A 23,850-nucleotide genomic window follows, 5' to 3' on the forward strand; every position below is an offset into this window, starting at 1 on the left:
ATGACAAACATTTCAGTATTAATGTTCATTTTCATTAGAGACCTGTCTGCTCCGGACAGCTTCCTATGTTAAATTCTAAGAAGAAATTGAGCATCCTTGGAGTTACTCCAGTTGTGGTGAGACAGCCACTAGGCAAGAATTGCCACTTTCCTTCTACAGACAAATTACTGTCCAGAAAAGGACACACTTGCAGAATAGTCGACTGATTATATCTGCCTAGACAGAGTAATCAGCCCTTAATAATTCTGCAGCACTAAGGTCTGTCAGATGATCCTGGGCCAGAAGGCAGAAGAACAGATGCTCCAACGTTTTGAAGTAGAGCGAGTGTCCAGGTGTTCAGAGGTCTCTATAAATTGGCTAAGTTTTAGAAGCTATGCTTTGTGCTTCCCACAATTATAGTCAACTCAGTCATTCTGGATTTCTGACGGGGTTGAAAACTTATAGCTATTTACTTTGAGAGAAAAGATCTGAGTGTATGGTCATCAGCTGACATTCATCCTAAAGCCAAGGAAAAAGCCAGGTTCAGAACTAAGTGTTTTAGTTAGGATAGATGACAGAGGAGCTGGTTAGTCAACAAAAGGATGGACTGGGTATTAGGACTATCCTGTACCTCACTGGTACAAATAGGCATAATTATGCTCTAATTGTATTTTGAGAGAAAAGTTTCCTTTTAACAGGAAGGGTGATGTGTAGGAGGAGCTAAGGTGGGAGGAGTACTGAGAGGAAGAAAAGGAGTAAGAAGAGGAGAAGAAGAAGGAGAGGAGAAGCTAGGTGATGAAAGAGAGATAGAGGGGGGAGACAGGGAAGCAGATGTTCATGTATCTCCACCAGTCAAAGATAGTTGATATATCTAGGTTGGGTAGTGGGTTACACCTCTGATTGAACAATACCAAACTTATAAAGCCTATGATTAACATTTCTTAAAAAAATGTATAAATGCAAAAAGGAAAAGGGGGCATGGGATAGGGGTTTTCTAAGGGGGGGGAATGGGGAAACGGGATGGTATCTGAAGTGTAAATGAAAGATCTAATAAAAAAAAGTTTAAAATAAAGATAATTCTAAAGGACAAAAAAAAAGATTCTGTTAAGATTCATAATGCCATCCTTAAGATTAAATTTCTATTTATTTTTACTTCTGTGTATCTTACTGTACTGGCATACAACAACATTTTCTTTTTTTAAAAAAATTATCAAATCATAATTTTTACTTTTTAACACAGGGGTTATAAACACAAAAATGCAGGATGTGGGGAAGGGGACGACACCGGAGCATAGGTGTTCACGGGGAGTACAGATATCTTTCAGAACAGGGTATCAGCTGGGTGAAGGTTCAGGGGACAGGTCATTGTGACTCTGCCTATGATTCACTTGTCCCTATCTAAGTTGGTACTATCCACCAAGGCTGCCTATTTACCAGGTCTATGACTACTCAGGCTGGTAAATTTCCACAAAAGCTGCCTGTTTACAATAGCTTATGGCCATCTGTTTCAGTGTTTTTCCACAGAGACCCACGACTTTGACAACATTTTCTGTGTCAAAGAGTTCCTGCCCTTCCTCCTCACTTACATCATCTTCCCTGTTGAGGGGTTCTTCTTCCACCTGTCCCTCTTCAGCTCCATCTTTATCTTCTTCCTTCTCCTCATCATAGTCTTCTTCATCTTCATCTTCCTCAGAAGACGTATCCCCCGCCCCTGTTCCGTTAACTTGCAGCACCAATGGGGCTTGCTGTTGAGCAGGCTGGGCCTGTCTGTGGCTGCTGTTGTTCAGCTGCAGGTATCCCGTGCTTGTGCTAGTATGGGTGCTACTGCTGTTGTAGGAATGACCTGTGTCTTATTTCCTGTAAATAAGATTTGCTGTGGCTGGATGATGACACCTGTCTGTGGTGAAATCCCTCCAGGAAGTGAGGCTAGGACCTGCTGGATAACAGGCGCTTGTACTCCACCTGGCTGCATTTGTGGTATAATTTGCGATAGAACAACTGACGGCTGAGGCAGAAAGATATACTGGGCACCATTGGCTGCTCTGACCACCTGAAGCAGCTGGCCTGAATTTGTTAGTATCTGTTGAACTGGAGTCACGCGTGCAGGGAGTGCCAATGTAGCAGCTATAGCAGCAGCACTTGTAATACTTAATGCATTCAGATGTTGTGTCAACGTAGAATCAGGAACAATAACTTGTGGTGCTGTAGCTTGCTGTGTGCAGGACTAAGAACCTGCTGGGTCTGTGCTTGCTGAGGTACCGTTTGCTGAGGTTGCTCTTGCTGCTGCTGCTGCTGCTGCTGCTGCTGCTGCTGCTGCTGCTGCTGCTGCTGCTGCTGGTGATGCTGGTGGTGCTGGTGATGCTGGGGTTGATGCTGCTGCTGAACTTGCAACAAAAGCTGCTTTTCTTGTGAATGAAATCCATCTACTGCCCTAGACTGCATGGGTTTACTCTCCCACAAAGTTTTTAGTTTCATCAGGACCTGTTCACCCACTCCATCAGCCAGAAAAATGTCTCCTATATCAATAATAACATCTTCAATCACAGATCTATGCAATTTAAGTATGGTGTTGGTGTTTGCCGAGTTCGCCATTTCCACACACAACACGAACGAGAGGAAACAAGATATAAAGAAAAAAGAAAAAGAAAAGAAAAGAAAAAACCCTGAGACCTGGAGGGTGACCCAAGTCCCTCACAAGAATTTCTCAACAAAACTGATCCAGAAGGAGTAAGAGGCGGGAGACCAGGAGGAGGAGGGCACTCCTAAAAAACCAAGAGCAACATAATACTTTTACAAACAATAGATTTAAGACAGCAGTATGTAATGATGATGGGGGTGTGATGGTCTATTTATAGCTACTGTATACATAAAGGTTGTTGTTTTTTGCTTTTTTTTTTTTTTTTTTTTTTTTTTTTTTGGAAAAAGAATGAAATCAGCAAACTATAACCAGAAGTCAGGGGCTGGTGAAATTCTCAGCGTGTTCCCAAGTGTGTTCCCAGTGTGTCCCTTTGAAAGAGTAGCTAATGCTTTTAACTACTGAGCCATCTCTCCAGCTCCTAAATATTATATATTTTATATGCATTTTATTTGAATTTTTAATAAGGTAAAAAATAGTGCATAAGTCAAAAACAGATACACTTGTTCCTCAGTGTGTTATTTGAAGGTGCACAGGATAGAACCCTCTTCTCTCTACCCACAGAGGTCAAAAGAGCAGATGGTCCTATTACTGCTGTCTAAATAAAAAAATTATACTTATAGACCAGTGCTGCTGTCAGCCTTTCACAAAGAAGTTCCATTTTGTAGAAGGCAAGAGTTAACAAACAGATCTATAATGGGCTAAAGTGTTGAGAATACGTGATAGTTGAGGGTTAGCCCTCAACAATACACACACATGCCCTTGAAGCCAAGGGGACATCATAGGAACCGGGGAAGAAAGATTTTAAGTGCCAGAGATTGGGAGGAGTGATGTCAAATGCTATCTTCCTGATATGACACAGTTGTTGCTACTGTAATGGACAGCTCTGATGGCTGCCTACACAAGTGCTGCACACATAGAAAGACATGACATAGGAGGAGGCTATTTGGAAAGAAGAAGGGGTCTTCAGGAGTGGAAAGGGTTAAGGGAAGGTAGATGAAGTAAGTTGATCACAATGCATTGTGTACTCATATGAAACTGACGCATATTTAAATCAGTTAATAATTTTATCTAGGCTTGCACGCTATTAATCTCAGCATTCACAAGGCAGGGGCAGAGGGCAGAGGGCAGAGGGCAGAGGGCAGAGGGCAGAGGGCAGAGGGCAGAGGGCAGAGGGCAGAGGGCAGAGGGCAGAGGCAAATTTCTATGAGTTCACAGCCAATCTGGTCTATAAGAATGAGTTTCAGGACAGCCAGAGCTACTTGGAGAGACCTGTGCCAAGGAAAGAAAAAGAACACGCACACACACGTGCACACACACACACACACACACACACACACACACAATTAAGATATTTTATTTATTTTTATTTTATGTGTGTAGGTGTTTCGCTGACATGTATGTCTAAACACCACATGTGTGCAATGCCCGTGAAGTCCAGAAGTGGATGTCAGGTCTTTTGAAATGGAACTGCAGATGGTTGTGGTCCTCGGTGTGGATGCTGGGAACTGAATGGAACTATGGAGTCATCTCTCCAGTTGCCATGATTTTGAGTTTTTAAAATAATTTATTTATTTTCATTTTATGTACTTTACTGTTTTGCCTGCATGTATGTCTGTATGAGGGTGTCAGATTCCTTGGAACAGGAGTTACAGATAGTTGTTAACTGCCTATGTGGGTGCTGGGAATTGAACCCAGGTTCTCTGGAAGAACAGCCAGTATTCCTAATCGATGAGCCATCTCTCCAATTCCTATTTTTAATTTTTATTATTATACAAGTGTCTTAGTTAGGGTTTTTACTGCTGTGAACAGGCAACATGACTAAGGTAACACAAAATAACAACATTTATTTGGGACTGGCTTACAGGTTCAGAGGTTCAGTCCATAATCATCAAGGGAGGAACATGGCAGCATCCAAGAAGGCATGGTGCAGGCAGAGCTAAGAGTTCTACATCTTCATCTGAAGGCTGCTAGTGGAAGACTGACTTCCAGGCAGCTAGGGTAAGGGTCTTAAGCCTATGCCCACAGTGAAACACCTACTCCAACAGAGCCACACCTTCTAGTAGTGCCACTCCCTGGGCCAAGCATATACAAACCATCACAATAAGCATATAATGTTTTAGATACTATTATAGCATTTTGGAGAAAACTGTGTTGCTGTCCATTCTTTGTCTTCTGCACTTCCTCTTCCTTCAGAATCACTACATAGATCAGGTGGCCTCAAACTCATGGGAATCCACCTGGCTCTGCTTCTGTCTCCTGAGTGCCAGGACTAAAGACACACACTATCATAGTTTGAATAAAATATACTCCATAGTCTCCAGCGCATGAGTGCTTCGTCCACAGTCGGTGACCTTTCGGGAGGTATGCCACTGGAGGTGAGATTTGAGAGTTTAAAGACTCATGACATTCAAATTTACTCTTCCTGCTTCCTGCTTGCAGTTCAAGCATGATATGATCCCCCAGCTTCCTCCTCCTGCTACCATACCTGTATTCCACCATTGTGGACTCTAACCTTTTGGAGCCATGAGCCCCAGTGAACTCTTTCTTCTATAAATTGCCTTGGTCATGGGGTTTTGTAATAGCAACTGGAAAATAACTAATAGGGGTGAAAGTTTTCCTCCCCTCTGCTGGCTCTCTGATTGCTATGCTGATACTTTCACTTAATGTTCAGGAGCCTTCTAACTTCTTTGGTTTTGTCAGGCTGGTTTCTGGGCCATTATAGTTCTGTTCAGAAACTCTTTGCCTACAACAGTATCTTGAAATGTATCCCTGTGTTTTCTTCCATCAGTCTTAGCGTCTCAGGTTTTAATTTATGGTCTTTGATCCATTTTGAATTGATTTGTGGACAGGATGAAAGATCTAGATATTTATTTATTTATTATATTCTTCGGAGGAAGATATTCAGTTTTGCCAGCGTTATTTGTTAAATAGGCTGTTTCTACACACACATGTACATCATATACATATATTATATACATATATACATACATATACTATATATACATATATACATCACATACATATACATCATATACATATGTACACATACATCATATACATATGTACACATACATCATATACATATATATCCAATTTTTTCAAAAATTACATGACCATAGCATTGCTAGTTTCTTTCTGAACCCTCTATTCTGTTTTCTAGGTGTACTTGTCTCCTTTTATGCCCATGACAGCCTGCCTTGGTCACTATGGTTCTCTAGTATAAGTTGAAGCCAGGAACTGTGATGCTTCCAGTTCTGTTCTTTCCAGGGTTGCTTTGGAATTTTGTACTCTTCTGTTGAATTGTTTCTCCTCTAGCTCTATGAATTTTGATGTGTTAGTGAGGGTCGTGATGCTGTGAAGAGACACCACGATCATAGCGACTCTTTTAATGGAAAACATTTTATTGGGGCTGGCTTCAGTTTCAGAGGTTTAGTTTATTATCATTCCAGGACGCATGGAGACACACAGGCAGACATAGTGCTGGAGAAGTAGCCAAGGGTTCGACATCTGGATCTGAAGGCAGCAGGGAAAGAGAGTGACACTGGGCCTGGCTTGGGCTTCTGAAACCCCAAAGCCTGCCCCCAGTGGTACACCTCCTCTGATAAGGCCACACCTCCTAACAGTGCTTAAGAGTTTTCCTGCTGAGTTTAGGCCTTGCTTTGGTTCACTACTTCCTTGATGGGTCCCCTTCCTCTGTTTCAGAATAGTAAATGTATATTCTGTATCTTAGAGATATATGATTTACTTTTCAGTGTTTCAAAAGCTATAAAAATGTTAGGTCTCAGGAGAGACTTTGGGTTTGGAAAATTTTAAAACAGTATTAAGTCTGTGAAAGACCACTGGGGATTTTGAAGCCAGATAAAATGCATTGTTTGTTATGACATGGCTACTGGACTGTGTGCACCCACAGTGAAATGCAGTTATTTGATTGATAAATGTTCCCCATAGGCCTGCGCATTTGAGTGCTTGCTTTCCAGTTGGTGACACTGCTCGAAGTGAGCTATGTGGTCCAGGCTTGCTGGAGGAGGTGTGTCATTGGAGGCAGGCTTTGAGGATTTAAAACCTCTCATGACTGCCATTTCACTTCAAACTCTCTGCTTCATGCTTATGGTGATTATTATTGTTTGTTTGGGTTTTTTGGTCTTGTTTTGTTTGTTTAACATAGCAACAGAAAAGTAAGTAGTGCAAACGGGTATCCCACTGAGTCTGTAGATTAATTCTTGGAGTATAGCTATTTTCACAATATTAATTCTGCCAGTCTATGAACATGGAAGTTCTTTCTACCATCTTCTGTCTTTTTTCTTTTCTCACCTTTTTGAAGCTTTTATTGTAGAGGTCTTTCACGTTCGTTGTTTGGGGTTAGGATCAGGTCCATTTTTTGGAGTTATTGTAAGTTTTTCCCCCCTGTGAATCATTGTCAGTGTATAGGAATGTTACTGTTTTATAAACACTCATTTTTCACTGGGTGGTGGTGCTACACACTTTCATCCAAGCACTTGCAAGGCAGGGGCAGGTGGATATTTTAATTTGAGGTCAGTCTAGTCTACAGAGCAAGTTCCAGGACAGCCAGGGATACACAGAGAAACCCTGCCTGTGGTGCTTTGAATATGTTTGGCCCAGGAAGTAACACTATTAAGAGGTGTGGCCTTATTGGAATATATGTAGCCTTGTTGGGGGAAGTGTGCCACTGTGAGGGTAGGCTTTGAAACTCTTTTCCTAGCTGCCTGTGAGACAGTCTTTTCCTGGGTGCCTTTGGAACAAGATGTAGAACTCTCAGCTTCTTCTCCAATGCTATGCCTCCTTGGATACAGCTATGCTTCCCGCCTTGATAATAGTGGAGTGAACCTCTAAACCTGTAGGCCAGCTTCAATTAAATATTGTCCTTTATAAGAGTTGTCTAAGACACTGACTCAAAACCAAAACCAAAACAACAACCAATATATATATATATATATATATATATATATATATATATATATGGATAGATAGATGGATAGATGGATGGATGGATAGATGGATGATGAATAGATAGATAGATGCATGCATACATATGTAGACACTGTCTATGAGAGCCCAGTGTTACCTGGTAAGTTCTATATGGTCTTTAAAGCATAGGTTCATGTCCTCTTCAAAAAAGGACAGTTTGGCTTCTTCTGTTTCTTTTTTGTCCCTTACGTGTCTCTCTCTCATTTTACTGCAATATTTAAAACGTTAAGTGCTACATTGAACAAGAGAGGGGAGAGTGGGTATCTTTATTCTGTTCCTGATTTTAGAGTAAATGTTCTCACCTTGTCTCCACTTAGTATAGAATTAGTTATAGGTTTGTTGTATACTGCTTTTTACTATGTTAAGATATGTTCCATCTATTCATAATATCTTCAGGACTTTAATCATGAAGCATGGTTAACTTCGTCACCGCATTTTCTACATCTAGTGAGAAGATTATATGACTTTCATCCTTAAATGTGTTTATGTGGTGTATTACATTTACTGCTTTGTGTATCTTAAGCTGACTTGGCATTTCTGAGATGAAGCCCGCTTGGTCATGATGTATAATATTCTTAATGCATTCCTCATTTTGGTTTGTCAAATTGAGAATTTTCATTTATGTTCATTAGGGAGATGAGTGTATAGTTTTCTTGGTTGTCTGTTTGCCTTCTTTGGGTATTGAGATAATACTGGCTTCACAGAATAAATTTTTTAGTGTTTCTTCTCTTTCTGTTACGAGAAAAATTAAGAAGGTTTTGTTAATACCAGTCTTCACTGGAAGCTTGATAGAATTCAGTAGTAAATTCATCTGCTTGGTCCTAGCTTTTCTTTGTGAAGAGATTTGATTATAGTTTTGGTCTCACTTCTTACAGTGAGTTTAAGTTTTTTATATCTCTTGACTTTAATTTTGGTAGGTCATATGCATTTAGACATCCATTCATTTTTTTAAGGTTATCCTGAATTTTGGAGTGTAAGTTTTCTTTCTTTCTTTCTTTCTTTCTTTCTTTCTTTCTTTCTTTCTTTCTTTCTTTTTTTTTTTTAAACAGATCTTGCCCAGAGTTTATTTGTAAAAACAGCTTAGAACACTGGTCATCTGCAAATAGTGTGTGGGTAGGTGTGTCACGGCAGTCCATCTGTCTTCACGTTGGCAGGAGCCTTTTCTATGGGGCCTTCACAGGGTCCTGGGCACCTTTAGGAGCCTGGGCTGGAGCTTTGGCCTGGGCCTTAGCTGGAGCTTTGGCCTCTGCCTCCGTTTGAACCTTGGGCTTTGGTTGGCAGAGCCTACAACGCTTGGCCATGTAGCTTCGAATCCGCTTCCCAAGCTTGGGGTGAGCGATGAAAGCCAGGCGGCTGAGTTTGCAGCTGGGGCCCTTTGGCATCTTGGGCTTGGTGACCTGAGGCTTCACAAGGGCCTTGATGGCTTCTGCGCATGCACTCACTGCCTTTGCATTGTTGGCCTGCATCTTCTTCAGGCCCTTCTTGTTGTGCTTCTTGGCAAAGCGCATGTTCCTCAGGAACTTGGGGTCAACCCCCTTAAGAGATTCGTATCTTTGTGACCGGGGTTTCTTGATGCCATTTCTGTGCCGTTTGCGGGACTGGTTGTGTGTGGTGTGGTTCTTGGACTTGGCCATGTCTGCACGGTAAGCTGCGGCTTCCGGAGTGTAAGTTTTCAAAAACATTCTCTAATAATCTGGATTTCATCTGACTCTGTAATAACATTTTCTCTATAATTTTGCTAAAATATTATTACATTTTAATTGTGTGTGTGTGTGTGTGTGTGTGTGTGTTTGTGTGTGTGTCTTGGGAGAGTCATTTCTCTCTTTACATAATGTTGGTCCCCAGGTCATCAGGTTTGGTAGCAAGCACCTTTACTCAATAAGTCATCTTACTAGCCATTTATATTTATTGTATTGTATTAAATACTATTCTATACTAATTATACTATACTGATGTTATAGTATAGTGTGTTATAAATTATACTACACTAATTATATTGTATTTTACTGATTATATGATACAGTACTCTATTATACTATATGACTTTTAGTATGCTATACAAATTACATTGTGATGTAGTTTTACTAATTAATATACTATTCTGCACTGTACTAGTTATTCTATACTACACTGAACTGTACTGTGCTATACTGGTTATATTATTTTTGAGACAGTACCTCACTTTGTAGCTCTGACTTCCCTGGAGCTCTCTGTGTAAATGATGCTGGCTTCAGGCTCACGGAGATCTACCTGCCTCTGCTTCCTAAATGCCAAGACTAAGGGTGTGAACCAACGGACCAGTCCCTATCCCCTTAATTTTTTAAGGGTCATTTATTAGATGTTGTTATTAGGAATTAGCCTCCCTCCACCACTGGCTTCTTCTGACTTTCCTCTGTGTTGGCTTCGTGAAAAGCTTGTCTTTCTTCTGTACCTGGTTGAGAACTGATCTGGTTTCACATCAACTGGCCATCCTTAGTGCACAGGAACTAACTTCCAACAGAATTCATGGGAAGGACCAGGAGGGAGGCTCACTGCCTCATTTTGACCGGATCACGACAAGGAGGTCACAGCATTGTAGATGTCTATTCTCATGCCTTCTTTCAAGCTCTACAGCTCACAGTGGATTTGTCCTTTCTCAAACTCACTTGAGTTATGGGGTAAGGTGGGTATCATTACAAGAAAGGGAAGCGAAGGCTTACCAGAAAATGAACACATGAACATAATACAATTTTACCCTTTAATAACACCCGTAAGCCAATGTTAAGAAATAGAAAGTGCAAAAATTTACATCCAAAAGCTAATTATTGCCTTAGTTACAATGCTTTGTTTAAAAGCCAAAACAAACCAAAAACAACTTGACTAACCCTTTCGCCCAACAATATGAGAACTATAAATTTAAAGAATATAAAATATATTACAGGACTATTAAATGAATGTTTTAAAGTAGCTTTTATGTTTATGAGGAAAGACTATTGTACAATAAGAAGCCATGAGGGGAAAAAATAAAGTAATAGAAACAGTGTGTGTTTGAGTGTGTGTGTGTGTGTGTGTGTGTGTGTGTGTATGTTTAAAAGGAAACATCTGGGAAAAGCTATTAAAATAATAATTAGCTCAAAACTAATGGAATTCCATTATTCATAAAATGAATATTTTGGACTTTTATCCTATTATTTTTCATCATAATTTCCATATTTTTACATATGTTTATCATAGATAGCTGAAAAATTCTCTGCATTTGGATTGGGATTTTAGTAACTAAATCCTGACCATAGTCCAAGCATCAGTTTTACAGTGCTTGAAGAAATTCTCTTTCAATGTGTGTGTCATAAAATCTGTTGTTAGTTGTATTTGTTCTGAAGGATATTATTCTTGTACTGGAGCCATAAACAATACCTGTGATTGACAGAAAGATTCATTCATTCATTCATTCATTCATCCAACCACCTTCAATTTGTTGCAGAGATTAAAAAAATAACTTCCCAAAGGAATTTCTGAAAATTGGGAAAGTAAGAAAGCTTTGGAATTACTATGGGTCAGTGGAAAGGCATTTTGTGATTGGGACATGTCAGTCATTCTAGTAGGTGAGGAACAATAAGATGCCATCTATGCTGCCGAAACTCTTGTGAGTGAAAAAATTACACTTGTGTAAAGTAGCATTTAATTGCAATTATAAAAGAATTTAGGGCTCAGTATCTAGGTCTAGGGAAGGTACTACAGTGCTGGGTTTGGTGACAAAGGTGACAAGAAGTCCCTGAACTAGACCAGGAAGCAGGCTGTCTTAGTTAAGGTTTTATTGCTGTGAACAAACACCACAACAAAGGCAAGTCTTTTTTTTTTTTTATTTTTTATATTCACTTCTTTCTTTTTTTGTTTTTTTGTTTTTTTCACATCCCACATGAATTTTTTATTTTATATTTTATTTACATTTAAGATGCCATCCCCTTTCCACATTTCCCCTCCCTAGAACACCCCTGTCCCATGCCCCCCCTTTTCTTTTTGCTTTTATACGATTTTTTAAAAATGTTAATCAAAGGATTTATAAGTTTGGTAATGCTCAATCAGAAGCGTAACCCAATACGTAACCTAGATATAAAAACTATCTTTGACTGGTGGAGACATGTGAACATCTGCCTCCATGACCCCTCTCTCTTTCTCTCTCTCATCACCTAGCTCCTCCTCTTCTTCATCTTCTCTCCTTGTTCCATCTCTTCCTCTCAGTACTCCTTCCCATTTAGCTCCTCCTACATATCACTCTTCCTGTTAAAGTAGAACTTTTCCCTCAAAATACAATTAGAGCATACGTATTCCTAATTGTACCAGTGAGGTACAAGATAGTCCTAATGCCCAGTCCATCATTCTGTTGACTAACCAGAGCCTCTGTCATCTCTTCTAACTAAAACACTTACTTTTGATCCTGGCTTTTTGGCTTTAGAATGAATGTCAGCTGAAAACCATCTACTCAGATCTTTTCTCTCAAAGTAAATAGCCAGGATTGGTTATGAGACTATAGGTCTTCAACCCCATCAGAAATCCAGAATGACTGAGTTAACTGAAGTTATGGGAAGCACTAAGCATAGCTTCTAAAACTTAGCCAATTTATAGAGACCGCTGAACACCTGAAAAGCCCCTATACTACTGAACGTTGGAGCATCAAATCTTCAGCCTTCTGGCCCAGGATCATCTGACAGACCTTAGTGATGCAGGATTATTAAGGGCTGATTACTCTGTCTAGGCAGATATAATCAGTCGACTATTCTGCATGTGTGTCCTTTTCTGGACAGTAATTTGTCTGTAGATGGAGAGAGGCAATTCTTGCCTAGTGCCTGTCACCGCACTGGGGTACCTCCAAGGATGTTCAATTTCTTCTTAGAATCCATGACAGGAAGCTGTCAGGAGCAGACAGGTCTCTAATCAAAATGAACATTAATATATAAATATTTGTAGCGTCAGTTCTATGGACTTCTGATGTTTTGAAAACCAACTATCCATGTAAGGTAACCTGGACTGTTGTCTGTTCACTCCTCTCAGCTATTTCTAAATAAAATATGGAAAACACCCTAACAATAAACTCCAAGCCATGAATTTGCTATAGTCCCTTAACTCATAGGTTAACCATCCCAAATCAGTTAAAAAAGTTAAAAAAGGGCTGGGTCTAGGCCTTGTATTCCTAAATGTGTTAGGAATTCCTAAAGGCTTAGTTAAGGTTTTACTGCTGTGAGCAAACACCACAACAAAGGCAAGTCTTATAAAGACAACATTTAATTGGGGCTGGCTTTTGGGTTCAGAGTTTCAGTCCATTATCATCAAGGCAAGAACATGGCAGCATCCAGGCAGACACGGTGCAGGAGGAGCTGAAAGTTCTACATCTTCATCTGAAGGCTGCTAGCAGAAGACTGACTCCTCAGGTAGCTAAGAGGAGGATCTCAAAGCCCATGCCCACAGTGACACACTTCCTGTAACAAGGCCACACCTCTTAATAGTGTCACTCCTTAGGCCAAGCAAATTCAAACCACCACACAGGACAAGGAGCTGGTGAGAAAAATAAACAGGACGCCACAGAGAAGGGCCTCTTGACAACAGATAGAATTAAACCTGGCGAAAAAGCAAGCGGCTTCTTGTACCTGATGTAATGATGACTAATTCCATGACCATTTAAATATCTGGATTTTTTGTTAAAGCATCTTTATACACGTCCAGCCCAAAAGACCAGTTGTTGGTGCCTTTGAGCTTGCAGCACATGGCGATAAGCTTTAAAAATAAATACATCCATAAATAAATAAAAGTTACAATAACGATCTTTTTGTAAAATTTCAAGAATGCTATCTATATCTTACTAATGTTTGGATATGTTATCCATGGTGAATTAATGCTCATTTAAAGATAATTTTTGATTTGTCTGTTGGCTTAGGTAGAGGTAGAGGAAATGTTTTAAAGTTTATTGGACAAACTGATTTTGTGATACGATTTTGTCACTACCACTCCCCGAAACTTCAGCTTGATGAAAAACATTATTTGTTTGCCCAAGCTTTAGAGGAGATGACTGTGACCAAACCGTACCCCATTACGTCTGAACCTTGGCACAGCCCCTCTCCCACACCTGCGGGGTAGGTAGAGCTGGTGTTGCATGGATGAGGAACCTTTTAAAAAAACATATGAAAGAACTGATGCTTCTAGAAACTACTGCTTATTGATCTCAAACACTGGTAGCTTATTGTGCCTGAACCTATGTTTTGAACTCTGTCCCAGTTAAGGTTTCTATTGCTGTGAAAAGACTCCATGACAACAGCAATTTTTATAAAGGAAAGCATTTACTCGGGGCTGGCTTACAGTTGGGAGGTTTAGTTCATTGTCATCATGTTGGGAAGCATGACAGCGCACAGACAGACATGGTGCTGGAGAGTAGCTGAGAGTTCTACATCCAGATCAGCAGGCAGCAGAAGGAGAAAATGACACTGAGCCTGGCTTGAGCACATGAAACCTCAAAGTCCACCTCCAGTGACACAGTTCCTCCACCGAGGCCACGCCCACCCCAACAAGGTCGGACCTTGTAATATTGCCTATGGGTGTCATTCCAACTACCACCAACTCCACGTGTAGTTCCTAAGACTCTGAAGTCAGAGAGGAGAACCGCAAATATGAGACCTTTACCTAGTGTGGGCCATTTTGGTACAGGGCTGAGCCATGTGACAAAAGACAGTGGAGTAGAGCTTTCAGAGGACTAGAACAAAGCATTTTGAAAGCTTTCACAATAAAGAAATGATGACCCACTTGTTTGGTAAGATCGATAGCGATTTAACTGAGGCTACAGTGACCCAATACTGTAAAATGTAAACATGTGTGACAACATCACGTGTTATCCCGTTAATATGCTTAATATTTAAGCTTTTATGTGTTATTTTGAATGAACTTAGCTAAAAAATTCCAAAACAAAATAGCACGCTGAAAGGACACGGATGGGTTACACTCAGTATATGTGAATTTTTGTTTCGGTCTTCTTGAAGGCTGTCTGACTGTATGCTACTTTTGTATAATTACGTTTTCTCTCAAGAGGACCACGTTCTATTTTCAAAGTTCCATTACATTTCTAGCAAATTTTTGTTCTTGGAAACAGGGGACAGGGAAGGATTAGCCTGCTGAGTACAGGAAGGTAGTAGGGCTGTCTGGCCGGATGCAGTTCCAGAACCTACCACTAGAGGGAGAGAGCACGCCACAGAGCTGAGCTTCTAGCTGCTGCTGAGTTACTTCTGTTGTTCCAGCTACTCAGTCCTCTTGTCCACAGAAACTCCGTTGCTTGGGAGAGGTGGGTTTGCCAGAAGGTGCCTGTGAGGGGAGAAAAGCTGGCGTGCTTGGCGTCCTACAGCAGTTTTTCCTCAGCACTAGAGGCTTTTAAAAATTTTTGTTAAATTTTGTATATTTCATTATTTATTATCTATTCATTCATTCTTTCCTTTATTCATTTTTAAAAATTTGTTTAGACAAGGTCTCACGTATCTCAGTCTATTCATTATGCAGGAGATGACTTGAACTAGACATACCTCCTACATCTTCAAAATGCTGGGATTACAGGTGTTGGGTACCATGTCCAGCCAAGTATTTATTTCTGAAACAATCTACTAACTCAGAGAAAATATTTAAATAAAAATTAAGCCGGGCAGTGGTGAAGCATACCTTTAACCCCACCCAGCACTTGGGAGTCAGAGTTAAGTGGAACTGCGATTTTGAGGCCAGCCTGGTCTACAGAGCAAGTTCCAGGACAGCCCAGATCTTTAAAAAGAAACCCTGCTTTGACAAAAAATAATGATAGTAAAGTAAACTAAAAACCAGGTTTCCATTAAAATATGCTCAGCTGTGGAGAGATGTTGACACTTGCGTCTTTCTGTGGCAAGATGATAGAGAGACTTGGATAGAGACACAAATATGCGCACCATCCCAATTGCGGGGCCCTTGCATCCTAGCCTGGTTCTTCTCCAGTGTCCTCTCTTACGTTATACGTGATCTTATATCAGTTTTCTTCCAATCACTGAAGGAACGGGACAATTTTGCTTTTGTTTCTTAGCAAAGACTTCTTGATCCAAAAGATCTTATGAGATGACGTAATTGGTGTGAGATAGCCGGATCTTCAGGGGTCGGGGAATTCAGGAACATTGGAAATTCAAGACCAGCCTGGGCTGTGTGGTGAAAGTCTGTGTAACCAGAACTGCAAAGTTGATTTTGCCTTTAAAAGGGGAGGGCGTGGTTATGTACGCCTTTAATCCCATCACTCTGGAGGCAGAGGTAGGCAGATCTCTATGAGTAAGAAGAGCCCAGCCTGGTCTACATAGCAAGTTCCAAAAAACCCCAAAAAACAAAAACAAAAAAAAAAACAAAAAACAAAACAAACAAACAAACAAACAAACAAAAAACCCAAAAAACCACCACCATCACCACCACCACCACCAACAACAACAACAAAAACCAGTGTAGGAAATAAGAAACCTAGTCAAGTGCAAGTGCCATGGTGGCAAAGAAAAAAAATATGGTGGCAACGAAAAGTAATACTGACATTTGACTGTTATTACCATTATTGGGGAGTTTGTGTTAAAAGTAGGGTTCTTATAGTCCCCACCGGACTGGACTTCACTTTGTACCTCAGGTCACTGTTGTCATTTTAACTACTTAATTATTTTTGTTGGGTTTGTTGGTTTATTTTGAGACAGGATCTCTTTATGTAATGTAAAATTGCATAGAACTTGCTACACAAACCAGGCTAGCCTCAAACTCACAGAGACCCACCTGCCTCTGCTTCTGTAACACCGTCGTGCCTTCCTGTCACGATTTCATTTTAAATGATGTATTTCTTTGTTGTTGGAGCTGTGCTGTGCCTTCTAAGATGCTCAGCGAAGTCCCTGGCTTCTATTTACCAGACACGAGTAGCTTCTTTTCTTTTCTTTTCTTTTCTTTTCTCTTCTTTTGTTATTTGTCTGTTTGTTTGTTTTTCCAGATGGGGTTCTTTGTGTATCCCTGGATGTCCTTGGACTCACTCTGTAGACCAGGCTGTCTCAGACTCACAGAGATCCGCCTGCCTCTGCCTCCTGCCAGAGTGCTATGATTAAAGATGTCAGGCAAGTTGCATATTCTCTATCCAGCATAAAAACCAAGACTATTCCCTCACATTGTCACATGCCCCCTGCTCAAGAAAGCCTGTCACTGTGGGAGACAAGTCTATCTAAAACCAGGAGATAAACAGAATCTATTCTTCTTTCTAGTGCCTAGAAAATCTAGGGCTCATCTTAACTTGGGATCAACAATTCAGGCCGTAAGTGTTGCTGAAGGGTAGCCAACACCACAGCACTAGACGGGGGGGGGGGGGGGGGGGGGGCTAAGGGAGGAAGAACCAGATGGAAGAAAAGTGTCAGCCCTAGATCAGAAGGATTGGCCTGTACACGATACCTGCTTGCTAGAGTTACCAGGCTCAGAACTGTGTCCTGACACAGGGACCAGGGAAAAGGGGACTGAAATGAAGAGCCAGAGGGAGGGCTGGAGTGCCATGGGGTGTGACCTCCAGGAATGACATAGGAGAGCATAAATAAACTCACAGCAGTGAGGATCTGTAAAGACCCACTCAAGAGCTGGCCAGTCAACTCCCCGTCTTGGAGAGGGGAAGGAGCTCGTAAGGCCACCATGCCTCCTTGCAGATTAATAGGTACTTAATGGTTGTTAAGGGAAGGGGATATTTTTTTTTTCTTCAGTGGTGCAGGCACTGGTAAGGTGCCCATGCCCTGTAATAAACTCTGGCTCATGATTCTGTGAGAAACCTAAGGAAAACTCACTGAGTCTTTAATACATTAAAGCAGAAGGCAGGATACTGGGGAAGAAGGGAATCCTGGGAAGGAAGAGGAGGAGGACAAGAGAGGTAAAGGGGGATGAACATACTACACGCATGTATGAAGATGTCATGAATAAGTCCATTCTTAATAATTAATACATGCTAGAAGAAGGACTGATAAGCACAGTCTCCCAAGGGAAGATCACCTGGGATATCTGCACAGATAGGAAAGACTTGTTAACTTTATTAAGACACTTAAAATGCCTTTTATTCCCAATAATCCTTTAGTCTGTTCTGTGTTCTAGAAGCCTTACAGTCATTCTTTGTAGTGATTCCTTTTAGGAGCAAGGTGATTTAAATGTGAGTTTTCCTATCAAATAGGAATATCTGTGGCACAAAGAACTTAGGTTATGGGAGTAATGGTAGGAAGTACTCTTTTTTGAGCATTTTAGAAGGCCAGAAATGGCTTCTGTCTTGCAAGCCGACTGGCTACAGCAATAAACACAAAAAAATATTAGAGTAACATAAAAGGACACAAATGCAAATAACACCCCCCCCAATGGAGCACACCACTTACAGACATGAGTTCAAGTCCCCATGTTCTTTAATAGTATTTAGAGGTTCTTGGATTACATGGAACTATTTTTTGAAGAGTAGATCTAGATCTGGAGTATTAACATCATGATGGTTAGTGTGCAGCTCCACCATTGTTACAGCTGGTGCTCAATCTTATTCTCACAAATTACTCCGTGAGGTGTACTGAATACTCATCAGAAGTAAAGGTTAGAAACCTGTAACACAGGCATTCAATCACAGGGCCAAGGTCATATAGTTATACAAAGTAGGGACTCAGCCCAGTGGTTTCTTGGAAAGCATTCCCAAATACTTCCAGTGCACATCAGAGGTGGAAAGAACAATATCTAAGAGTTAGGTACTGACATTCTGAGGGTTTCTTTGGTAAAAAAAAAAAAAAAAAAAAAAATATATATATATATATATATATATATATATATATATATATATAACCAAGCTTGGGGGAGGAAGCAGAGAAAAGTAAAGTGAGCAGAGTATTTGAAATGAGAAGTAGCGGGGCCTGGAGGAATGACTCGGCAGTTCAGAGAGGCTACTGTGCAATCATGAGGCCTAGAGTTTGAAGTCTAACATAAAACAAGGTTCTGTACATGCCAGTAAGTCCAGCTGTCAGGGTGACAGACAGAAGGACTGCTGGGGATTACTGGCTTAGAGCCTAGGCAAAGAGAAATGAACTCCAGGTTCAGAGAGAGACCTGCCTCAAAGAAACAGGTGGACAATAGTAGAGAAGTCACTGGACACACTCTCCTGGGTCCACACCCACCCATGGTATGTATGTGCATGATGCGCACACACACACACACACACTTAAAAAAAAGAAATAGGAACTAAGAAAACATTCCATAGGATGGATATATATATATATATATATATATATGTGTGTGTATATATATATATCAATCAGACATTGGGCTGAAGTTATTCATGGTGGCACCTATTTATAATCCCAGCCTAAGAGGTGGAAGCAAGAAGATTTAAAATTGGAAGACTGGACTAAGTAGGAGACCTTGTCTCCAAAAAACAAACCAAAAAATGGGCCCACACAATTGTCCTCTATCATCCTCATGTGCACCGTGGCATGGATTCTCTCCTCCCCTAAGAATAAATAAAAACTGAAAACCCCTAAGCAACAAATAAAACACCCAAACCAAACAACTGTCTTCAAAACATTAAGTTGACTATAAATTATTATTCTCTTTATCAAAATATGTAGATATTAAAGTGTTACCCATTTGAATATATAATGAAAAAACTAAGAAGTCTTTGTCAATTTTAAATATGTGTGGTATAGTTTATTTTATTTTATTATCTTTGAACTAAAACTATTAAGGCAGACACTCCAGGGATATTATGGACACAGACATATAGACCACTGCAATGAGGTCTAGAGGAGACAGAATAAATTCCACACTCGATATGTTTTGACGTCTTTTAAAATGGGCCTTCGTTATAAGATAAAACCTAATGAAAAGAGCTTTTAAAGAAATATTACAATATTTGTAGTGACTATCATTATGTAACTACTTTGAAAAATAATTCACCATCTAAGCTGCTTTAAACTATCACTGTTATATCAAAAACATTTTGTGCAATAAAAGGAATATAATTTGTATCTCATATCTATCAAAATTCTTATTTTTTTCTTAATATTACATATTGAATACTTTGAAATGTCCTCATCCGTGTGCACAGTAAGGATAAATATTTTATGTTCTAAGACACATTATTTACCCCCCAGTGGGTTAGCATTGCTGGTTGGCTGGTTGGCTTCAGAATACAATGGAAATATTAGATTTCAAACACTCGGAGAAGCTTTCTGCATGTGTGGTGAATAAGCACACGTCAAACTATAAATTGCATTTGTATCATTAGCAATGGAGAATTTGCTGTCTTGAACCTCAGAGAGCATCAGGTGTTTCTCTGCTTTGGCCTTTAAACTGACAGTTGATTGTCTCATGTCACATCTGATCCCATCAATCAGGTGACATTATTTTTTCACAAAGCATTCTTTAAGACGACATCACTGATACAACGAGACCAAAAAGGTCTGTCAAGCACTGTGGAAAATTTCAGAATCTCAGGCTTGCAGGTCGAGGAATTTCTGCCTGTGCATAATTTGGTAGAGAGTTAAATTTAGAAGGGCAGTGAGTCCACCAGACTAAGGGTTTCTGACAGTGATTCTTGACAAACTACTTTTCGATGATAAAGAAAAAGCATGAGTAATTTGCTGGGGCACAGTTAAGGTTGGAGAACTATTGCCCTGTTGCAAATCAGATCATTCCAAGGAGGAATTGGAGTGTAAAGGGACTTGCAGACGTGAGACTTGGTTTTGAATTCTAGCTCCTCATGTTCCAGTAATGTGACCTTGCAGATTTGCTCTAATTCTTAGAACCATGCTTCTCATCTGTGCCATCTATCACACACTGTGAAAAACGACAGGGAGAAATCTATCTAAAGGAAAGTTATACATTGCAAAGTACTATTGTACAGCTTCATGGTTTTGTTGAGGGCCTACAGGGATAGGAATACAAACTGTACAAAAAAAAGTAGATGTTGACTCAATAAAATCTTGGATAGGCAGGACCACCTTGAATTACAAAAGGAAGTCACCCTATGGGAGGGATAGTTTCCATCTGTCCATCTTCCTCATGCATCTATTTTGACCACCCACAGGTACAAGCAACTGCTGAATTTTGAGTCATTTCTATTAAAAATAATCCTAATCCCCTTTCCTCCACAAACTCGGCTATGCATCTTTGCTGGCCTGGTACTTACTAAATAATTTAGTCTGGTCTCAAGTTAATGGCATTTATCTTGCCCACACCTCCTAAGTGCTGGGATTATAGGCATTCTGGCACCATTATACCCAGCAAAAGCATTTTCTTGTCCTCTGACACACTGCACTTTCATCAGAGTTTGACTGTTATGATCCTTCAACAAAGTAAGCTGCAACCAAACTCATTATAAATTTGCAACTGAGACTGTTCTATGGATGCCACAGGAGACTTGGGGTTCCTTTTTGGTTTATTTTTATAGATGACCTGATGTAAAGTAACTCCTTTTTCTAGCCATCTGTGATTGTGAGCATAATCTGAAGTAACCATATATGTCTGTTATATGCATCCAACATATTTTTGTGCTGCATCATTAAAGTTTGGGAAGGGGAGTAGCAGCTAGAGTCCAAATGCAGGGAGATGAGTCCTTGTCAAGACATCAGGATTTCCATTAAGGTCAAGTGGCATTAAAACTGTCCTTCTGCCTTCAGCTTTAACCTCTGCTCTGACATTTAAGCTCCCTATGCTCCAGCCTTCTTGAAGATAAGACCTTTGCTTCTAATAATAATCCTTTTTGTTGTGAGGGAGCAGATAGACTCCACCATAACTCCAGTGACCAAGAAACCCGGCTTTATTATGCCTCCTGGAGAGTCAAAGAACATAGAAACTTGTATGAACCCAATTCAGTTTGAAATGTAGGATTAGCAAGAAAAAAATCCTTTTGGGCTGGGGGTAACACAATTTACCTTGTTTTACTTAAAATGTTCTGGACATTCTGCTTACCAACTGGGTTCATGTCCATGTAACATCTTTTCCAAGGAGATGGGGTTATTACCCCTCTACCTGCATGCTTTTTGGAGGAGGAATCTGGAGTTTCTTTTGGAGGGGGTTGTCAAGAAAATTGAGGAAAGCAGGATTTTCTTGGTCCCTGTCTAGTGCTAAACATTATACTGTTTGTCTGATCTCACTGCTGGGCCTGTGATCTTCGTGACAATGAACTTGATCTCATTATCCTGTACTCAGTTGGCCCCACCACCTTGGCTCCCCTTACAGCTTTCTGATCCCCCTTTTCCCCCAGCTCATTCAGAGTGGTCTGTCGATCAAATCATAGCTTTCAAAACCTGGAGTTTTTGTCAGGTGCTACCCCTGACAAATTCCCAGTTAAAATCCATAGTTACAGCCAGATTGATCGAGATGGCTTCCGATGCCTGTTTGGAGAGCTGCTCTCCTTTTAGAGTTCCAAAGCCAGAGTAGAGGCAGGTTCCTTGAACTTGATTTCCCCTCAGCCCTGACACTGACTTGGGAAAGGAGGCTTCAGAAACACAGCAGGACCGACATGATGTCTTGTGCTTCCTTCTCCAAGTCTCACATTTTTTCTTTCTCCTTTGTTACCAGATGGGGAGTTCGTCCTTGGCACTTCAAATGAGAGGAGTCTCTTTCCTGCTTTACAGGAGAAATCCTATGGCCCGGTCTATCACGTTGTGAAGTTTGAGCAAACCGATGAGGTTAAAATCAGATCAAGACCACTAGATGACTTACATTATTTCTTACTTATAACATGAATAATCCGTAGTATTTGATTTATGTAAATAAAAATAAGATATGAACTACATAGCAAAATATGAGCAACTACCCTTTCTTGCCCAAATGTTGGTCTCTGCTATTAATTGTCTGGGTTTGCTGCTATTCTTGGCTTTCTAGTCACTTTTCTACAATTTGAACATATACCAGTTCTCATCACGAGGACTGGGAGTTAAGCAGAAACCATTTCAAGAATTAACATGAAAGAAAACTTAATGCAAAGATTTGGAACACAATGAGCATCTGGGGAGCAAAAATGAGGCAATGAAGTCATTAATGTGGTATCAATAGCACCATGAGGATTAGCTTTTCTCTCAAGGATAGACAGGAAAGGCAGAAAGGTGGTATCACCGTACCCCAGGGTTTGAAGCTGCAGCATCTGTGTCTAAGAATGGCTGGAGGTAGAAAACAGAGTATAGAAGATACTGAAAAATCTGCCTTAAGTAGAGGAATAAAGAAATCAACGATTTTATTTGCCATAGTCCTTACCACACATCAGCCTTCAGGCACAGTGTACTTACATGGGATGCTAAAATCCACCTGTATGCAGGCTCTACTGAAAATGCAGAGCTGGGTACCAATAAGGAATATATCTAGGCCGGGTGGTGGTGGCGCACACCTTTAATCCCAGCACTTGGGAGGCAGAGGCAGGCAGATTTCTGAGTTAGAGGCCAGCCTGGTCTACAGAGTGAGTTGAGTATCAGGACAGCCAGGACTACACAGAGAAACCCTGTCTCAAAAAAGCCCCCCCCCCCCAAAAAAAAATCTGGGAGCAAGCAAGGCCAGGAATGGCTTGAGCCAGCTTCTTGGTATGCCCATGGGAGCTCTACTCACTTCACATTTTGGAAAAAGTTTTGTGGAAGACTTCTGGCCTGCTCACAATGAACTGGACACCTGTTAGGTTTTGGCCACTCCTTCACCTAAAGATTCTTTTCCCGCTCTTAGACTGGGTTTTCTAGATTCTTTATCTTCATCTTTGTGCTTTTAGGTTCATTTTGTCCATATTTGAGACATTTTCTAGTAACTTTCTGAGAAATGTAGCAGAAGGCATATCTTAAACTTTATGTCATTAATATCTAAATAACCTTATTCTGCCTAATGCCTGATAGTTTGACTATGTGTGAATTCATGTGATAATAATTTCCCTTCAGAAATATAAAGGTATTATTTCATAGCCTTCTTTTCCCACTGGTTACTAAAAGTCTAATAATAGTCTCTTGGGGTTTGGAGAATGCTGATTTGATTTTTAATAGATTTTAAGAGTTACTATATGCACTGTACAAAATCCAAAAGCAATCAAACAGGAATGTACATTTCTTTTCTTATATTTGTTTTCTAAGAGCCAACTACTTTTTCATCTTCAGGGTAGCAAATACTATTAGCAACTTTTTGTGATATACAGCTGCCAGAGATATGTTCTCTCTAGTTTGCAAATGTGAGTGTGTGTGTGTGTGTGTGTGTGTGCTCATGTATTCCATTTTACAGGAGCCAAAGTA

General features: G+C 40.3%; 2 pseudogenes; both read right to left on the reverse strand.

Moving 5' to 3' along the window:
* Nucleotides 1-1,058: 1,058 nt before the first annotated feature.
* LOC117724669 (transcription initiation factor IIA subunit 1 pseudogene) lies at nt 1,059-2,571 on the reverse strand (annotated as a pseudogene).
* Nucleotides 2,572-8,751: 6,180 nt separating this feature from the next.
* On the reverse strand, nt 8,752-9,258 carry LOC117724848 (large ribosomal subunit protein eL29 pseudogene; annotated as a pseudogene).
* Nucleotides 9,259-23,850: the final 14,592 nt, after the last annotated feature.

The sequence above is a fragment of the Arvicanthis niloticus genome, chromosome 20 (genome assembly GCF_011762505.2).
Source record: "Arvicanthis niloticus isolate mArvNil1 chromosome 20, mArvNil1.pat.X, whole genome shotgun sequence".
Classification (NCBI taxonomy): Eukaryota; Metazoa; Chordata; class Mammalia; order Rodentia; family Muridae; genus Arvicanthis; species Arvicanthis niloticus.